Source organism: Mirounga angustirostris, unplaced genomic scaffold (assembly GCF_029215605.1).
Source record: "Mirounga angustirostris isolate CCGP_5_RB_7025 unplaced genomic scaffold, mMirAng1.0.hap1 SCAF_8, whole genome shotgun sequence".
Taxonomy (NCBI): Eukaryota; Metazoa; Chordata; class Mammalia; order Carnivora; family Phocidae; genus Mirounga; species Mirounga angustirostris.
The window spans coordinates 38,086,692-38,106,494 of record NW_026991716.1 but is presented as its reverse complement, the minus strand read 5'-3'; the positions used below and the strand labels follow the sequence as shown (position 1 = coordinate 38,106,494).

The following is a 19,803-nucleotide window of genomic DNA, read 5'->3' as shown; positions in this document are numbered from 1 at the left end:
TGTAAAATGCAGCACTTCTGGGCTTCTCCCCACCCCACCTCTTTAAGTGATCATCAAAGCTATGAAGTATAGCTCCTTATTAAAGCTCATTGTAATAATTAAAAATACTTAGCTTTCATAAGGACGAGAAAATTATAAATTATTTGGAAAGCATTCTTTCCAGTCATACATTATTGTTTCTGAGACATGGGCAGTTTTTAAAGACTATAATACTGTTGCTTTGCTATTTACATGTTAATAGAAGTCTGAAAAGTAAGGCGCTCTTCTGAAATTTTCAGGGTTGTTTTTATTATATGTCAAGTTGTAAACAGCATTCCATGACAGGTATTTTCTCTCTTTGTCTTCTATTGAGCTAATTAGTAATTTACACTCTAGTAGCATCTCTTCCAGCCTCACTGTGTGAAAATGCCTGCTACTCTGTGCCTTCCGTGCAGCCTGGGCTGGCAAATGATTGGGGGCAGATGTTGGTTACCACATCAGAAGGATCAGGGATAAAATTTATTTTTGTATTGTGTTTTTATAAACATACAGGCTTTTGTATATGCCCTGTGACTGCCCCGATGCCCACCCCACCCCCATTCAAATAGGAATGTTATGACCTCCTGTAATCCAGAGCTACTGTCCTTGATTCAATTTTGGATTGTTTTCTATTCTGTCCCCCACCCCCACCCCAACATTGTGGGATTTGGGAAGGATTAGCAGCGCAGTCTGGCAGAGTTTAGAGCCCAGGAAGCTGGTCTTCATTGCTCCCTCCCATTGTCAGAATAGAGAGCTTCTTGTCATTGCCTTTAGAACCCAGTAGCACTTCTCTCATTGGGCAAGTTATGTGAGGGGTGGGAGCGCAGCTCTGTTGTTAGTGAGTTAGGAAGATGCTTTCCATACGATACTTGTATTCCTCCAAAGGAAGGATAGGTCCTACCTTTGTGTCAGCTTTTTCAAAATGCAGCCGTGAGTGACCAAAAGATAATTTATAGCCTGGCTTTAGCACTTTGTCACGTTGGTGCTTTGCTCTTTCCTGCCCCCTGCTCTATCTCTTTCTGCCAGTCTCTGATATGGGAAAGATGATGTGTAGTATCTGTCATGTGATCACGTGGATTGGCCATGTGGACACATTAAAGTAGCAAGAGCTTTTGACTTTGAAATAAAGTCTTAAGTATCAGTTTGTTCTATGAAGAATATAAATTTTAATTGAGAATTAAAGGAAGGGTAGGGAGGGGTTTACTGATATATCAGTTTTGAGCCAAAACCTTTCTAGAATGCTAGATAATTTGTGGTACTTATTTTTGCAGTTATGGATACTAATTTATCAGGATAATAAGGTCAGAGTCCCTGTTAGAGCTTAGTAAAGTCCCCCTGACAAAAATTGTTACCTGGAGGTAGCCACAAAAAAAATTAGGTAAGAAAATGTGTGAATAGCTCAGTTCAGCCATCATTGCTAATAGCATTATAATCATAAACATCTAGCCATTGACAGTGAATCAGCGTTTATGAACAGAAGACATCACCTTTATGTAAGCATTTATAGAGTGGGTGGGGCCTCTATTAGTGTTTTGTTTTCAAAATCTAAAATGCCTAGAATATCCCTTTGGATGGTCATTGCTAACATCTACTTCCCTTATTCTCCTCTTTCTGTTCTCTAATACAGCTACCTATATCAGTTGTCTTAATTATATTGGATGTTCATGGCCAGACACTATTCTTGCGCTTTAACATCTAAAAGAGGTCAAAGGTCAGATTCATAAGCAACATTTCGTATAAAACAAAATATCATTGAAGTAGACATCACACAGGAGTGTTGTGAGTAAATAAAGATGACAAAGTGAATAGACATCACACAGGAGTGTTAGGAGTAAGTAAAGATGACAAAGTGAATACATGACTATGGAATTAAATACACTCTTTTAAAAGAAACATTTCTAAAATATATGGCATAGTTTGAAGAACTGATAACAGTGTATTTCAAGTGAATGGTAAGTGCTTTAGTGAAGAGATCAAACTCATTTGTGATTGGCATCATTGTCTACTTCATGCTAAAATCCTGGATTGGTTAAATATTTACCATTCTCCCCAGTTATCCTATTAATGTGCTTCTTGAACTTTTTTTTCCTCCATAGGCAGTTCAGCTTAGCCTACAACTAATAATAATTCAAAATCTATTTAAGATATCAATTCAATAATCCTAATCATTTAAATAAATATAAAATAAAACACATAATTGCCACTTTTTACCTCTCAGATTGAAAGATGATGGTAGCCAGTAGAGGCTAAGGATGTGGGGTAGTTGGAACTCTCACACACTGTTGGTGGGAATGTAAATTTCCTTGGAGGTAAATTTGGCAGTGTCCATTGGAATTTAAAATGTGTTTATCCTGTGACCCAGCAATTCCACTCCTAGAAATCTGTCTATGGATATATTAATACACTTGCATGAAGAATATGAGTACAATAGCATTGTTTGTTATAGGAAAAAAATGACATGTGACATTTCCACACAGTGGAACCACCATTAAGCTGTTAGGAATGCAGTGGATCTCTATTTGCTGATATAGAAAGAAATCCACTGTTAAATTTTATTTTATTTATTTATTTTTAAATACACCTAGAAGCTCTTATTTGTTTGTTAAAGTAATCTCTATGCCCAGCCTGGGGCTCGAACTCATGACACCCAGATCAAGAGTCACATGTTCTTCCAACTGAGCCAGCCACATGTCTCTGTTAAATTATATTTTTATTTTAAAAATGATATATTTTTACCAAAGATTTTATGTATTTATTTGTCAGAGAGAGAGAGCGAGCACAAGCAGGGGTAGCAGCAGAGGGAGAGGGAGAAGCAGGCTTCCTGCTGAGCAAGGAGCCTGATGTGGGACTCGATCCCAGGACTCTGGGATCATGACCTGAGCCGAAGGCAGACACTTAACCAACTGAGCCACCCAGGCATTCCGAAAATTATGTATTTTTAAGAAGTTATGTTACAGAACAATATGTGTAGAATATTTCTATTTTCATAAAATGTAAGGACTGTTATCGAGGTGTTCCCTTTGTTCAGGGGAGTTACTCACTTTTTCCTCTATGTACTTTTTTTTTTTTTAAAGATTTTATTTATTTATTTGACAGAGAGAGACACAGCGAGAGAGGAAACATAAGCAGGGAGAGTGGGAGAGGGAGAAGCAGGCGCCCCGCGGAACAGGGAGCCCGATACGGGGCTCGATCCCAGGACCCTGGGATCATGACCTGAGCCAAAGGCAGACGCTTAACGACTGAGCCACCCAGGCGCCCCTCCTCTATATACTTTTATAGTGTTTACTTTCAATAAGCCTCTGAGGAAGGGGTTCACTGACAACATCTTTATGAAGGGGTCTTCTGTAGTAGAAAGGGAGAAGAAGGAAGCTGGCTGGAGAAGAGAACTGCTTCTTTCATATGATATACATCAGTCAAATTTTTGAGTCAGAAGTGAGGACTGGAATGGCAGAAAGGGGGGTATAATGGAATTTGAGACCATTTGGTGGAGGTTTTAAAGGCAATGATAAAGTCTGCATTTGATGTCAAAAATGATCCTTAAAATGGAGATGATCAAAGTACCTAGTCCGTTGGGTTCTTGTGAGGGCTAAAATAATGGATATAAAATGTGTGGAACAATAACTGACACATAGTGAGTGTTCATTATTAGCTATTATTATTGAATGAAAATACAAATACATTATCTTTTGTAAGCCTGAATAAATTAACATATTGTCTTTTAGTATGTGTGCTGATGATACTGCTGACCCCTCTGACAGGCCATTGCTATTTTTCACCTTTGATCCTCCCACCTACTAACTTTTAGTATTTAAAATCTGAAATACTGAAGGGTTATAACTGTAGAGGTTTAGACATATGATGTCCTACAAATTGCTGTTGGTTTTTTTTACCAACATTATCTTGTATACTAGTTACCTTTTGGGTTTGTAAAAAAAAAAAAAAAAAGAGGGAACAGGTAATTTGGGGGGGAAACATCATTTTCCATGCCCGTGAGATGTCGAATAGATATGTCACTTTGCACTGAATGTGTTCATCAGTTTTTGTTAGCAGCCCTGTAATGAGCGTATTAGCTACAACACCTACATTGGCAGCCAGCAGTCTGCTTGTGAATTCTTTTAGAAAACAGAAATCTGGCGAGAGGTATTCCGGAGCAGTTGAAATATCTTTGGGAAAATCACATAGAACAAATAAAGTAGAAAAAATTTCTCCTCCAAAAAGAAATTGTTTCACCACTTAAGCCCCGAGAAAAGATGTTTTACTTGTGGACTGAGATATGACAATGTAATTTGGTAGGACTTCAGAGTTCATTCTGTATTTCAACCTTTCATTTAACTTTGTCATTTAAAGAATTTGAAGGTATATTTATATTTGATGAAAAAAATTTCTAAAACTATTTTAAGAATGATGGATTTCTCACTTTATAGTATATGAATTCTCTAGTAAATTATTTTTCCTTTCCACTTCCAGTTAAAATGTATCTTAAAGCATATATCTTTTAAAATAAAAACCTTCAGAAATAACATTAAAGTTTATATTTAAGCACAATACTTCGCACTTAGAGTAAATTTTATTGAATAAATTAATGTGTGCATGAATAAAAAATATTTTGAATTTTAACTTTATACCCTGTGATTTGCACACAGTCTAACATTGGTGTATAAAGGCCTTCTGTTCAGCCTCTATTTCCATACCTATTTTCCTCTCCTACCCCACAAGCACCTTATCTAATGTATTTGATGTATGTCCTTGATTCTATATGCATCTTTCTAAAATTCTTAGTGATTTTTTGGTGTACTTATCTTTAACTCCAAAATTGTTCATGACACTACACTATTGCCGAATTTGGCTATAGAATTCTCCCTGTAAAAATGCTGTAGTTCTGGGGTGCCTGGCTGGCTCAGTTGGTGGAGCATGCGATTCTTGATCTCGGGGTTCTGAGTTTGAGCCCCACGTTGGGTGTAGAGATTATTTAAAAATAAAATCTTTAGGGTGCCTGGGTGGCTCAGTTGGTTAAGCGACTGCCTTCGGCTCAGGTCATGATCCTGGAGTCCCGGGATCGAGTCCCACATCGGGCTCCCTGCTCAGCAAGGAGCCTGCTTCTCCCTCTGACCCTCCCCCACTCATGTACTCTGTCTCTCTCTCTCATTCTCGCTCTCTCAAAATAAATAATCTTTAAAAAAATAATAATAATAAAATCTTTAAAAAACAATGCTATAGCTCTTACTTTGGTTTTACTTTTTTCACTGGGCACTGTTTTAAGATCTGTGAATGGTTTTGGGTGTACATTAGCTAATTGCTCCTACCTGCAGCATGCTATTCCATGGTGTGCATCCATTCCCATAGTGATGGGTGCCTAGGCTACCATAAACAATGCTACCAATAACAGTCTTGTTTGTGTTCGTCATGGACATGTTTGAGAATTTCTTTGGGATACAGACTCAGGAGTGGCATTGTAACAGAAGCACTGTCAGGCTGCTGAGTGTACCCACCTCACAGACATTGTATTCTCAACCTCCCAACACTTGCTATTGTCCACAGTTCGAATTTCTGCCATTTAATAATGTCTATTTTAATTTGAATTTTCTAATTACTAGTGAGTTTGAACATTTCTTCATGTTTTAGTTAACTATTTCCCTTCTGTGAAATAAGCATGAAAGAATAAACATAGTATCAAAAATAGTTTTTACTGAAGTGTAATTGATACATAACATTATGTTAGTTTCAGGTGTATAACATGATTTGCTATTTGTATATATTGTGAATTGATCACCACAATAAGTCTAGTAACATTTATCACCATACATTGTTATAAAATTTTTTTTTCTTACAGTGTAGACTTTTTTCTACTGTCTTGCTAATTTGCTTAGAGAATAGATCTGGACATAGTATTTTATTATTTTTTGAAGTTGGAGGAGCTTTTGGTTATGCATTATATTTTGTAAGATATTGATGTATTTTCTCAAACTTCAGAAAAGGAAGAATATCATATTTTATACAGAAGCTTAAAGTATTGTTTTCTTCCTGATTCCAAGGGACTGAAACAAACATATTCTTTTAAAATTTTATTTATTTATTTATAAGTTTTACTTATTTAAGTAATCTTTATACCCCATGTGGAGCTTGAACTCACGACCCTGAGATCAAGAGTCACACACTCTTCCAACTGAGCCAGCCAGGTGCCCCTAAACAAACATATTTTTATGCATTCAACTCAAAAGCTGTAGAGTATGCTACAGTTAAGCCACCTTGCTAATTAATCTATTCTCATTGTCTTCATTTATGCTGAAAGGAGAGCAAGCGTTTTCACCAGAGTAGATTTGGTTGGGAGAGTGCTTCATTTCATTAGTTTAAAAAGATCTCCCCTAGCCACAAATCGTTAGACTATCAAAATATTAGCTCCAGTCTCCCTAGATGTCAGAAAACTGAGTAGTGGGCAACACCTTCTCCACTTGTCTGTTTATTGAAAAGCCCAATGCTTGATCCTAAGCATGACCTTGACATTCATTGACTATAAGTAGATAATACTAAATATAATGAACAAATACTATTTTATATGCATTTGCTACAAGAGGGCTATAGATGTAATTTTTACAGTATTTGGAGATAGAGAAGAGCTTATTTTCTGAGATGCCAATTCTGAGAGTTAGAGAAAGCTGGGAACAGTTCAGATCTGCTGGCGAATCTCACTATTTGTGTCAGTTTTCAAGAAAGGATAAATGTCTCTGATACAAAATGTTGGCTTGTTTCAACAAATCCACAGTACTTGCGCTTTCCTGAGGAAACAATAGTCTCTTAAGTGTTTTCATTTCTTACCAAAATGTGATGCAGTCAGGTTATTCTTTTGACTTTGGTTTAGCATCTGCTTGACTGTGAAAAAGGAATTTTAATTTGTGAAGTGATTGATATAGCCATAAACTGTGAACTTTCCCCCAATAATAACTATAATATGCTTAAATTTTTCCTTTTTTTTTTTTTGCTGGCTTTGAGGTTATGACTTTTGAGTAAGTATCTGTCAGCAAAATATTATTTCCTGCTCTTAATTGTTTTCAAGCAAAGCCACACTCTATGCGAAGGTGTAGTGTGTTTTTTCAAATAACTTGATTTTACTCTACCTTGAAAATTACATTTTTATTTTCTTTTTCCCCAGAAATCTTGCTTGGAAAATCATGTTTTTAGATGTGGTTTTAAAACATTCTTTTTAACCTTTTCAAGAATCTTTTAAAATTTAACATTTATCAGTGCTAAGCTGTATGCAGCATAAAAAGTACCCTACCTGCTTTTCCTTTCCCCAATATTTGGCCTCTACGGGGACCTCCATTTCCTTTTCTTCCAGCTCTTTCTTTTGGTATTTAATGCCACACTTTTAAGCAGTAGGCTCATGCTGCTGTTTTTAAAAGTCTGTATGGCTCATTCTCTAGACCTGCACAGCTCTCATTCTTGGATCTACCTTCATCTCCCTATGTTGGTACCCCTTTTTCCTGGACCCCACGTCTTCCCTCTTCATTGTTTATACTTAAGCAATTCTTCCAGAAGGTTCCTAAGAAAAAGCTGCATAGGATGTACATTTGGGAATCTGGATGTATGAAAATGTCTTCCTTTTGTCTCGTACTTGATTTATAGTTTACCTGGGAATAGAATATAGAATAATTTTCTGAGTTTCACAGGAATTGCTCTATTGATTTTTAGCTTCTGGTGTTGCTAATGAAAAGTCTGATGACGTTCTGACTTTTTTCTTTCCCCTCCTTGGTTAGAGGTGTTTTAGGAGCTGATCTTTGTCTCTGATGTTCTGAAATTTTATGATAACCTGCCTCACTGTGGGCCTTGTTTTATCTGTTGTGCAGGGCACACTGGTGGCCTATTCAATTTGGAAACAAAGATCTTTCAGTTCTGGGAGATTTTCTTGAATTCTTAAATTCTAACCAACCTCCCCCTTCTCTCTCTTTCCCCCAGTTTTCCTGTTCTTTCCCTCCTGAACTCTCTTTATTTGTGTTTGGAATGTATGGACTGCTTTGCTTTTCCTATCTTTTCTATTTCTCATCTTTTTTGTCTCTTCACTTTTTGGAAGATGTCTTGACTTCATCTTCAGACTCTTCTAATTAGTTTTAGGTTTCTGCTATCATATTTTTAATCTCCAAATTTTTTCTCTGAATACTGCTATTTTTAAAAAAGATTTTGGGGGTGCCTGGGTGGCGCAGTGGGTTGAGCATCTGACTCTTGATTTCAGCTCAACCCAGGGTTCTGAGATCAAGCCCTGCATCGGGCTCTGTGCTCAGCAGAGAGTCTGCTTGTCCCTCTCTTTACCCCTCTGCCCCTCCACGTGTACACTTTCTCTCTCAATTAAATAAATAAAAATCTTTAAAAACAAATAAAAAAAAAGATTTTATTTTTATGTAATCTCTTCCCCCAACATGGGGCTTGAACTCACAACCCTGAGATCAAGAGTCGCACACTCCACCAACTGAGCCAGGCATTTGCCCCTCTGAATGTTGCTTCGAAATAGTCTGTTTTTGTTTCATGGGTGGAATAGCTCTTCTCTGAGTATGTTAATTGTAATTACATTTTTTTCTTCAGCCTCCTGCACCATCTATTTCCTTAAAATACCTTGACTTGATCATTTCTTTTGGTTTTTCATTTAGGGGATTTCCTTAAATGTTTAGCCTTGGATGTCTTACTCATGTTCCATAAGGAACCACTGAAAAACTGAAAGCTGGATTTGCTGGAGTGGGGGCTTCTGAAAGTTGACTGATCGTATTATTCATTATAAGGTAGTTAAGAGCTCACTTTTAGCAGTCAGTATTTGTAGGTGTTTTTCTGTTGGCCTACAACAGATGAGAGAATGCTCCCATCCTCAGTTTACACCCCTGGCTGCAACATTTGGGGAGCTGAGTGGGGAAGGAGGTGGAGGTATCTACCTTTCAGAATATCAACTCATCCATAATCCCTATCTTTTTAGACTGCTAGGCCTGCCCCTAGTTGTGCTTGAGTCCAGTGTCTCTAGTTTCCAGAGTAGGCTTCCCAGCCTCTGACCAGTGGCTGCTTGGAGTCAGGGTGGGAATCTTGGGGCAGAACTTTCACCCTGTTCTCCTTTTTCATCCCTGCCTGCTATCCCCACTTTCAGAGGTATTCTGAGCTTCTCTGGTGTATCCCAGCACAATTCAGTTTGATCTGAGGTTCCCCTTAACATGCTCCTATGCTCTGCTAAATCAAATAACCCATCCATCTGCTTTCTGGCTTCCACAAACTTTGTTGTAGTTGTTGCCTCTTCTATTCTTTGTCCTTCAGATCTTGTTTTTACTGCTGTTTCAGTGGAGTTATGGAGAGAGCAGAGAGGTAAATGCAGGTGTTCAGTGAATCATGTTTCACTGAAAATCCAAACTTCTCTAATGCTCTGTTTCAATACAAGACTTAATAAAATGGCTTGTGGCAATTGCAAAATTTTGCTACAGTACAGAAATCTGGATAACATAAATTCATTTTGGTTTTTGCTATCCTCATGGATTAATGCCTAACATGTAGCTTGCTAAAAGAGAATGACACCTGAGTGGCTTTAAGAACTTTACAGAGAGAATAATAGAACTTTTTATGGACATAGTAACAGACCCAGAGTGTAGAAGTGGCCTATTTATGTTTGCTCATCTATCTAGCACTGGAACTGAGTCTCTTCTCCAGTTGTCTTTTCTTTACCACTATGGTTCTATCTTCTCCCATTAAAGGAACTGGAAATAGAAGCCCTTTATCCATTGCTTAGATCACCCAGATGTCCTGTTAACTTGGCATATGCTTTAAGTTTGCAGTCATAAGTGTGGGGGATTTTTAAAATGTTTTTCTTTCTGTTAATTTTTAGGGTCCAGTTTTATTTTGGTGAACCTCAAACTTGAGAAAATGTGTATTTTACCATCTAAAGATGTTTGTTTTGAAGAATTTATAGTAAGCATTTAAAGGTTTCTTTTTTTTCCCTCCTACTATTACATTCTCAGTGGCTTCCAAAAGTTCTTTGAGGGGGGAGGGTAGAAATGCTTTCCTGAATATAATTATAGCAGTTGAAATAATTTAGAACAAATCAGGATGCCTGTTAAAATGTGGAAGTAATGTGGAAAAGGGAAGCAGGTTTTATAAAAATATCAACAGGTTTCTTTGGAGCAATCCTAGAGTGCTTTCTTTACCAGCTTTTCAAAACTCAGTTCTCAATTCTTCTCCTCTAAGGCCTCTTCCTCCATTTTACCCCATGGGACATAAATCTTTTTTTTTTTTTTTAAGATTTTATTTATTTGAGAGAGCAGAGCAAGAGAGAGAGAAAGAGCATAAGAGTGGGTGAGGGGCAGAGGGAGAGGGACAAGAAGACTCCCACTGAGTGAGGAGCCCAACGTGGGGCTCGATCCCAGGATCCAAAGATCATGACCTGGGCCAAAGGCAGACACTTAACCGACTGAGCCACCCAGGCGCCCTGGGACATAAATCTCTTGTCTTATTTCCCCATTCCCTCCTGTATTCTGTATGTGGTACATTTGCCCACAGCACACTGCCAGATTCATTGTATGTTGACATAGAATTCTTTGGGGCAGAACCCCTATATTGTACTTTTGACGAAATTTACTTACATATTTATGGAATGCCTTTGACTGAGGTACTGGGCTCCTCTGTAGGTGCTAGCATCTGTTGGGGGTACATATTAGGTCTTAAACAGATTCCTGATGGTTCGTATAAGTTCACTTTTTCTCTAGTCACTATTTCGAAGCAATTGAAAGAACTGGCTCTGCCCCTTCCTTTGCGTCACATTGGTGGCTAGCAGTAACAGCTGGGAGTAGAGTGGGGGAAAGCCCGTTTGGAAGCTCAGGGGTCTAATGTTCCCTTCTGTCGAAAAGTGAACGTGTTGTAAAAGAAGTCCTCTGAGATTCCTTACAACCTCCAGGTTTCATGGTCATAAAGAGGTGCTCCCAGTGAATTAGTGACACCATTTGTAAGAACTAACCCACAAAGAAAAATGTCTCTTAGGATTGAATGGAGTTCAATGAAAGTGTTTCCATAACTGAGCTAAGCTGTTGCATACATAATCTGAAGTAACCTAGAACACTTAGAATAATAGAGCATTGGTTTTATTTTTTGCTTTTTTTCCTCTCCCCCTCTTCTCCGGTTAAACAGTGCTTTCTCATTGTACTTTGGAAATGTTTTTTAACTTTTATTTTTTCTAATTTTTTATTGTGAAATATATTTTATTTATTTATTTTATATATATATTTTTTATATATTTTTTTAAATTTTATTATGTTAATCACCATACATTACATCATTAGTTTTTGATGTAGTGTTCCATGATTCATTGTTTGTGTATAACACCCAGTGCTCCATTCATTACGTGCCCTCTTTAATACCCATCACCAGGCCAACCCATTCCCCCCACCCCCCTCCCCTCTAGAACCCTCAGTTTGTTTCTCAGAGTCCATAGTCTCTCATGGTTCGTCTCCCCCTCCGATTTCCCCCCTTCATTTTTCCCTTCCTACTATCTTCTTTTTTTTAAAAAACATATAATGTATTATTTGTTTCAGAGGTACAGGTCTGTGATTCATCAGTCTTACACAATTCACAGCGCTCATGAGGGAGTACATACCCTCCCCAATGTCTATCACCCAGCCAAGCCATCCCTCCCACCCCCCACCACTCCAGCAACCCTCAGTTTGTTTCCTGAGATTAAGAATTCCTCATATCAGTGAGATCATATGATACATCTCTTTCTCTAATTGACTTATTTCGCTTAGCATAATACCCTCCAGTTCCATCCACGTCGTTGCAGATGTCAAGATTTCGGTTTTTTTTTTTTTTTTTGACAGCTGCATAATATTTCATTTTATATATATACCACATCTTCTTTATCCATTCATCTGTTGTTGGACATCTTGGCTCTTTCCATAGTTTGGCTATTGTGGACATTGCTGCTATAAACTTGGGGTGCACGTATCCCTTCGGATGACTACATTTGTATCTTTGGGGTAAATACCCAGTAGTGCAATTGCTGGGTTGTACAGTAGCTCTATTTTCAACTTTTTGAGGAACCTCCATACTGTTTTCCAGAGTGGCTGCACCAGCTTGCATTCCCACTTTATGTGAAAAACCCAAAAGACTCCACCCCAAAACTGCTAGTGAAATATATTTTAAAACATGTACATTTTTTTTTTTTTTTAAGATTTTATTTTTAAGCAATCTCTACACTCAGTGTGGGGCTCAGATTCACAATCCTGAGATCAAGAGTCGCATGCTCTACCAACTGAGCCAGCCAGGTCCCCCAAAACATATGTACATTTTAAAGACCAGTGAAACAAAAGCCAGGATTAACCATCCTGTAAGTGTAAAAATTGCCTCTATGATGCTCCCTTACACCCCACCCCAGGTTAACCGCCATCCTGACTGTTATCAAGAAAGCTAGGATTTTGGGTGCCTGGGTGGCTCAGTTGGTTGGGCGACTGCCTTTGGCTCAGGTCATGATCCTGGAGTCCCGGGATTGAGTCCCATATCGGGCTCCTTGCTCAGCGGGGGGTCTGCTTCTCCCTCTGACCCTCCCCCCTCTCGTGTGCTCTCTCTTTCTCATTCTCTCTCTCAAATAAATAAATAAAATCTTTAAAAAAAAAAAAAGAAAGCTAGGATTTTGCTTCTTTTTATTATCTTTTAAATTCTAAACTTGGAAATGGATTAGCTCAGTAATGAGAGGCTTTCAGTCTTACATATGTGTTTTATTTTTTACATGAGGTAAAACTAGAAAAATAATAGATGATGCTATTATGCCATTGACTCTTCTGAGCAATTTCCACATCCTAACTCCCCAGCAGCTCTATGAGGTAGGTGAGGAAACTGAGCCCAGGCTATGAATTGGGTCCCATTGAGATTCTAATCCAGCCAACCTAATGCCTAAACCTACTCTCTTAACCATGACACCTAATTAGGGTATTGTTTTATAATTTGATACAATTATATATTTTTAAGATCTGGGTTTATTTTGAATCTTGGAATACTTTAACCCGATAACAGGGTAGCCATCGAGCTCTGTATTGTTTCTGCTAGAACTGTTCCATTGGAAAGCTCTACAGGGTTTTGGTTCTTGTCCAAACACTCCTAATATCTCATTGCTTGGCACAGATAAATAGTCCATCAATTTATCTAAACCTTATTGTATCTTTAGTAGTATCCATTTTAGAGCCCTTCTGAAATGTTTATTTTATAAATACCAGTTTTTCAATGGAAATTTTCAGGGAAAAACCAACAATATCACTTTATGTTTATACTGTAGTGAATGGTGATATGTAGGTTAGAGTTAGCTTTAATTTTTAAAAGAAGAGCTGTGATTATAGGAAACATTTTTCTAATATTCAAAATTCTTAACAAAATTTTCATGTTTGTAAGACACAGTAATTTTTGGCACTTGTTTAGATATGATCTCCAAGAGATAGCTTCTTTATAAAACTGTTATTGACTCTAGTGAATGTATGTTTCCTTTGCAATGTTTTCTCTAAAAACAACTAGCTGCAGTGAAAAGTCTTTCTTTCCTTTTTTTTTTTTAAAGTAATCTCTACGCCCAGTGTGGGGCTTCAACTCACAGCCCCCAAATCAAGAGTCTCATGCTCTCCTGACTGAGCCAGCCTGCACTGATAATAAGTCTCTATGTTTAAATTTTAGAATCAGACACTGTTTCTGTAGGAGTGCAGATTTACAGCTCTGTCCCCTCTTGAACAAGGTATGTAAAGTGCATCAGGATATTGCTAACCACCAACTAAATTTTACCATGACCCAAAACTTTACTTAAATAAACCTCCTGTTCTTTGCCACAGATGTAGAGTCACTGGAAGTGCACTAATGCAAAGCAATTATCTTGGGCCTAGTACTGCTGTTTTTTCCTGAGTGATCCTGGACTAGTCATTTAACAACCAATTCAAATATCCATTCTTCCTCCATAGAGTGCCACTGGCATCTACCTCGTTGTGAGAATTAACTGAGCAAATATACGTGAAAACACCTCACTTCACATAGTATCTAGTAGGAGTAAAATAAATGTTCATAAATGTTTTCTTCCCATTAAAATTGCTGCTCTGTGCTGACAAAATTGTTGTATAGTATTTAGAAAACGTGCTTGGTAATGACAACTAATGTTTTTAAAACGGTTTGAATGAATGCTGCAGACTGAACTCTACCAATTAATATTTATTGTATGTGGGGAGTAGAAAAGCGGGAGTAGATTTCAGCACAGTGATAGAATAGCAGTTCTGGTGCATGCTAGATGGAAGGCCATTTTTGTGGCTGCCACTGCTGCTCACCAGATTAAATGGGATTTGGTATTGCTTTTGTTTGCACATACTGATCTGGGATGATTGGGGAGAATGCAAGTGTATCTGCTCTTGCTTTTAAGTCATTTTATTTTTTGGTGAGAAGAAATTCACAGGGTGCCTAACATCTCATGCCCTTTAATCCCTATAAGCTGTTAGTTAAGACCAGGATGTTATTTAACTAAAATAAAGATGCTGATACCAAACACATTTTAGGATTCTTTAGCTCCACGGGAAAGATCAGGTTCTTTTATCCTAGTATGCTTCCCCAAGCCCCTGGAATGTTCAAATAATCAATGTCTCTTCTCACCAGAATAAGGATCTAAAGTCTTTGCTATTTTTGGTAGCAAGGGAAGAAGAGCTAACCCATGTGTAGCTCTTGTCAGTTTACAATGCACTTACACATACATTTTCTTATTTGATCTATGCAGCACCCGCAGAAGGGAGTAGAGCTGATGTTATATCCATTTAGAAGTGAGAAGGTAGAGGTCCCAAAACATTAGTGAGTTGCCCAAGGTTACACTGCTAATAAGTGGATAACCTGAGGCTTAAACCCAAGTCTTATGATTCTAAATCTAAGGCTCTTGCACTCTTCTGTGTTCTTATGCCCTTTATAAATAAACAGACCCATCTAGTATCTTATTACTAGATACGGAAGTCAATCAAAGCAGGTGGATTTCTAAAACTTTTTTTTTTTAAGATTTTATTTATCTATTTGAGAGTGAAAGAGAGAATGCACGTGTGCACCGCGAGGGAGCATGAACAGAGGGGAGAGGCAGCGGGAGAGGGAGAAGCAGACTCCCTGCTGAGTAGGGAGCCTGACGCAACACTCGATCCCAGGACCCTGAGATCATGACCTGAGCCGAAGGCAGATGCTTAACCGACTGAGCCACCCAGGCGCCCCTAAAACTTTTTTAAAAATTGTATTTACAGGGGTGCCTGGGTGGCTCAGTCGTTAAGCGCCTGCCTTCAGCTCAGGTCATGATTCCAGGGTCCTGGGATCGAGCCCCGCATCGGGCTCCCTGCTCAGCGGGAAGCCTGCTTCTCCCTCTCCCACTCCCCCTGCTTGTGTTCCCTCTCTAGCTGTCTCTCTCTCTGTCAAATAAATAAATAAAATCTTAAAAAAATAAAAATAAAAATTGTATTTACATTTATTTATTTGAGAGAGATTAAGAGAAAGAGCGTCTGCTTGTGAGCATGAGCCAGGGGAGGGAGAGGAAGAGGGAAAGAATCCCAAGCAGATTCCATGCTGAGCATGGAGCCCTAGACTTGGGGCTCGATCCCAGGACCCTGAAATCATGACCTGAGCCAAAACCAAGAGTCCAATACTTAACTGACTGCGCCGCACAGGCATTTAGGGAAGAAAATTTCTAATGTGGGGCTTGACCATCTTTTAGTCTGAGACTCTGATCTCTTATACATCATTGTATTGGTCCCAATTTGTTTTTATTTGGGAAGGCTAAAACAATGTGAAGTGTTTTGTTCTAAAACAAACAGGTAATGTGGAGAGTTGAAAAAATTATAGTTTACAGTGATAAATGCCATGTGAAGTTTCTGGGTTTGGGGGGTTTGCTTTTTTTTTAATTTTTAAATTTCTTTTTATTTTTTATTTTTTAAAAGATTTTATTTATTTGAGAGAGAGAGAGCACAAACAGGGGGAGCAGCAGAGGGAGAGGGAGAAGCAGGCTCTCCACTGAACAGGGAGCCCGATGTGGGGCTTGATCCCAGGACGCTGCGATCATGACCTGAGCTGAAGACAGATACTTAACCAACTGAGCCACCCAAGCGCCCTAGCTTTTTTTTTTTTTTTTTTTTAAGATTATTTATTTGAGACAGAGTGTATGAGCAGGGGAAGGTGGGTGGAGGCAGAAGGAAAGGGAGAGAATCTTAAGCAGACTCTGCACTGAGCTTGGAGCCCAGTGCAGGGCTCGATCTCACGACCTTGAGATCATAACCTGAGCCAAAATCAAGACTCCGATGCTTAACCAAAGACTGAGCCACCCAGGGGCCCCTGCCATGTGAAGTTTTTAATTGAAAATACTTTGTAAATATTAGAAAGCATATTGCCCAAGAAGTAAAATTTGAGATAAAGGTCAATTTAAAAGAAGAGGTCCTCTATCAGTAATTCATTCAACTGGGATGCCTTGGGTGGCTCAGTTGGTTAAGCAACTGCCTTCAGCTCGGGTTATGATCCCAGGGTCCTGGGATCGAGTCCCGCATTGGGCTCCCTGCTCAGCGGGGAGCCTGCTTCTCCCTCTGCCTTCTCTGCCTGCTGCTCCCCCTGCTTGTGCTCTCTCTCTCTCTGACAAATAAATTTAAAAAAACCAACCAACAATATATATTAAGTCAATAGGTGGGGTGCCTGGGTGACTCAGTCGGTTAAGCATCTGCCTTCAGCTCAGGTCATGATCCCAGGGTCCTGGGATCGAGCCCTGTGTTGGGGCTCCCTGCTCAGAGAGTCTGCTTCTCCTTCTCCCTCTACCCTTCCTCTGCTTGTGCTCTCTCTCTCACTCACTCTCTCAAATAAATAAAATATTAAAAAAAAAGATATGACTGATCATGATCACTCATAATTTAAAAAAATTACTATGACATTGACTTAAAAATATGTCATTTTTTAGACTTTCTACCCAACTGCAGAAAAAGCATTGGTTTCTGAGCCATTGGTTCTTCAGCAGTGACAATGAAAATATGTTTCCACTTCAAAACAAACAACATTAGATGTAGCTTCCTGGCTTATCACACCTGCCTTGTCTACTCTCAGGGCTGTCTTGAGGCATCTGAGAGGTAGGTGTAGAAGCACTTCGAAAACCACAAAGTGCCATAACAATATGTTACGTGCATGCATTCATGTGTGAATCTTCTGATTAATTGTATACTTGAGATGTTTTGTCAGAAGACATTTTGCTACGTGAGTTTATAGATTGGAATAGGCCAAATTTGTGCCTGGGTCAAGGAAAACATTTAAATCCAGCAAGGCCTTGCTGGTAGTAAAATTATAGAGTGAATGGGTGGTAGGAAGTAAGGCTAGAGTGTTGGTGCCTTAGAATACGAATAGAAATGACAGATCTGAACATTTTCTTTGTTTAGTATCCAGCCTATTTGTTCTTTCATCAATATTTATTGGGCACCTAGTAAAGACTAGGCATAGTTTTAGAAATCACTGTTGTTCACAATAAGTAAGACAAGGTACTGTTGTCCTCCAAGGAGTTTACTGGGGAAGACAGTTAGAGACAAGGTGTAACATAGGATAATAAATGTTTGTATTTTGCAATGTACCACATAACTGACCTTGCCAAAAAAAGTATGATCTTGGTTAGATTTTTTTCTAATTTAAATATATTAATGTTCTCATGATCAACTTTTTAAACTTTAAAAAATATTATAAAATACTTAAAATATTTTGAGATATGTAACACATATACTGTATTTTAAATGCGTAATTTATAGTTTATATATTGAATCCTAGTTATATTTAATATTCAACTACATTTGTTTTATATGTGTATGTTTAGGTAACCTTAATTATCTAAAATATGAGTCTCTTTTACTTGGTGAGCCATCTGAACATTCCCTATCTGACTACATTAATATTAGAGAGCTCTTCAAGGAAGGGCATCACTGCTGTCACTTTGATGTTAGTCCTTGGTGCTAGTATTTCTTCAGAGCAGAAACCTAATTTTGAATCCTAGCTCTGCCATTTAGTAACTGTGAAACTTATTTGTGCCTCAGTTTCAGTGTCTGTGAAATGGGAATAAAGATAATGCCTAACCCATCATTGTGAGAAGTGAATGAGTTAATATGTATGAGAGTGCTTAGATGAGTGTCTGGCACACATTTAAAACCGTATCAATGCCATCAGCAGCTATCCTCATCGTTGTTACTGTTATTATTTGACAGAATGAGGTGAGGAAGGTTAAGAATGGACTTTCTCTTCTCAAGCCCTGAAAATTCCTCAAAACTAAAGGTAGAAAGATAAAAAGAAGGGAAAGAAGGGAGCTAAACCTTTGTTGATCATCAGCTATGTGCCAGGCAGTGACCTAGCATTTACCTACATTCTCATTTAGTCATTACACCAGTGCCCTGAAGTATATTCGAAAACAGGCTCAGACAAATTAAGAAACTTGCATAAGGTCTTGTACTAGTAAGTGGACACCATGATGATAACTGGTCTTTGCTATTCTGCATCCTGTACTCTCGCCTTGCATGACACCAGAAAACGTGAGAATTCAAGAAGTTTCACTAGGAGGTAAGCTTGAAATTTGCTTGTTAGGGACTTCATTTTTAATGACAATTTAAAGGATGTCATCAACATTTTGAGTTTGTTCCTACTGTAGCAATTTGTTTTAGGTATCTGTAATTCCACCCCCCCCCATTCAAAAGTATATTGCAGTAGTCTAAATGATGTAAGTGGAACCTAGATGGCAAATATTTGGACACACGGAGTCTTAGTAATAAGTTTTCAGAATTAAGTCGAATTATAATTTCCCAATTTTCAAGATCACTATTGTAATTATTTAAGTCATTACTCCTGAGGTCTATAGCTATTTCATAGGGCTTTTAAGCCTAAACTCCATGTAGCTACATATCCTAGGTACTGATCCTTTTTTTGAATTTATAAATAAAATTCACAAAATTGCTTTTCTTTTGCTGTATATTAGCCCAACCTTATGAATTGTTTCCCCCATAGGTAATAGAGAAGAGGAAACCTAATCAATGGCTATGGAATGATATGGAAGAAGACAGAAAAAACTTGTTTAATGGGTAAGAAGTAAAACTATAATAAAAAGATTAATGAAAATTATTCATAATAGTGTTATGTATGGCCAATCTGTAATCCATGGCCAAGATTGGTATACCATTAGGGTGAGTGATCAGTCACCATATTGGTATTATCCCCATTCTGAACTTTCTCCACCTCCTTCCTTCTTACCGTTGTGAATTTCTCAGTAGTATGAGTTAACTTAAGCTAAGAGGGGACACAGCTCTATTTGAAGATAAAAGTAGGATCTGGAGATCAGCAACCATTCTAAAAAACAGGTTTAGGGTAGGGCTTGAAGCTTATTGGTGGTTGGATTGTCATTTTCCAAATCCTGCCAGTTGCTGTGATGTTAGGCCTACTGTGGCGGTCCTGTTCATTTAAGCAAGTGCAGATCGTGTCAATGGAATGCCACAGAAAGCCTGATAAAACTGTGCCTAAAGTTATGAGGTAGGAAATGTTTTAATACTATAAGTTCATAGATTCTTTTTTTTTTTTTTTTTAAGATTTTATTTATTTATTTGACAGCAAGCACAAGCAGGGGGAGCAGCAGAGGGAGAGGGAGAAGCAGGCTCCCCGAGGAGCAGGGAGCCCGATGCCTGGCTCAATTCCAGGACCCTGGGATCATGACCTGAGCCGAAGGCAGACACTTAACCAACTGAGCCACCCAGGCGCCCCAAGTCCATACATTCTTATTGTCAATAGATAACCAAAACCCTC

At 38.3% G+C, this 19,803-nt stretch overlaps 1 protein-coding gene across 5 annotated transcripts in view; it reads left to right on the top strand.

Moving 5' to 3' along the window:
* Positions 1 to 19,803, top strand: part of USP49 (ubiquitin specific peptidase 49) — an 88,494-nt gene that overhangs the window by 15,668 nt on the left and 53,023 nt on the right. For 3 of the 5 annotated variants that reach the window (XM_064597592.1, XM_054505848.2, XM_054505850.2), the window contains one exon: positions 19,015 to 19,088. The gene's annotated coding sequence lies outside the window, so the exon portion shown is untranslated. Of the gene's footprint in view, positions 1 to 13,680; positions 13,739 to 17,830; positions 18,574 to 19,014; positions 19,089 to 19,803 lie in introns of those variants that run through there. The other 2 variants (XM_064597591.1, XM_045866889.3) reach the window with 2 other exon arrangements.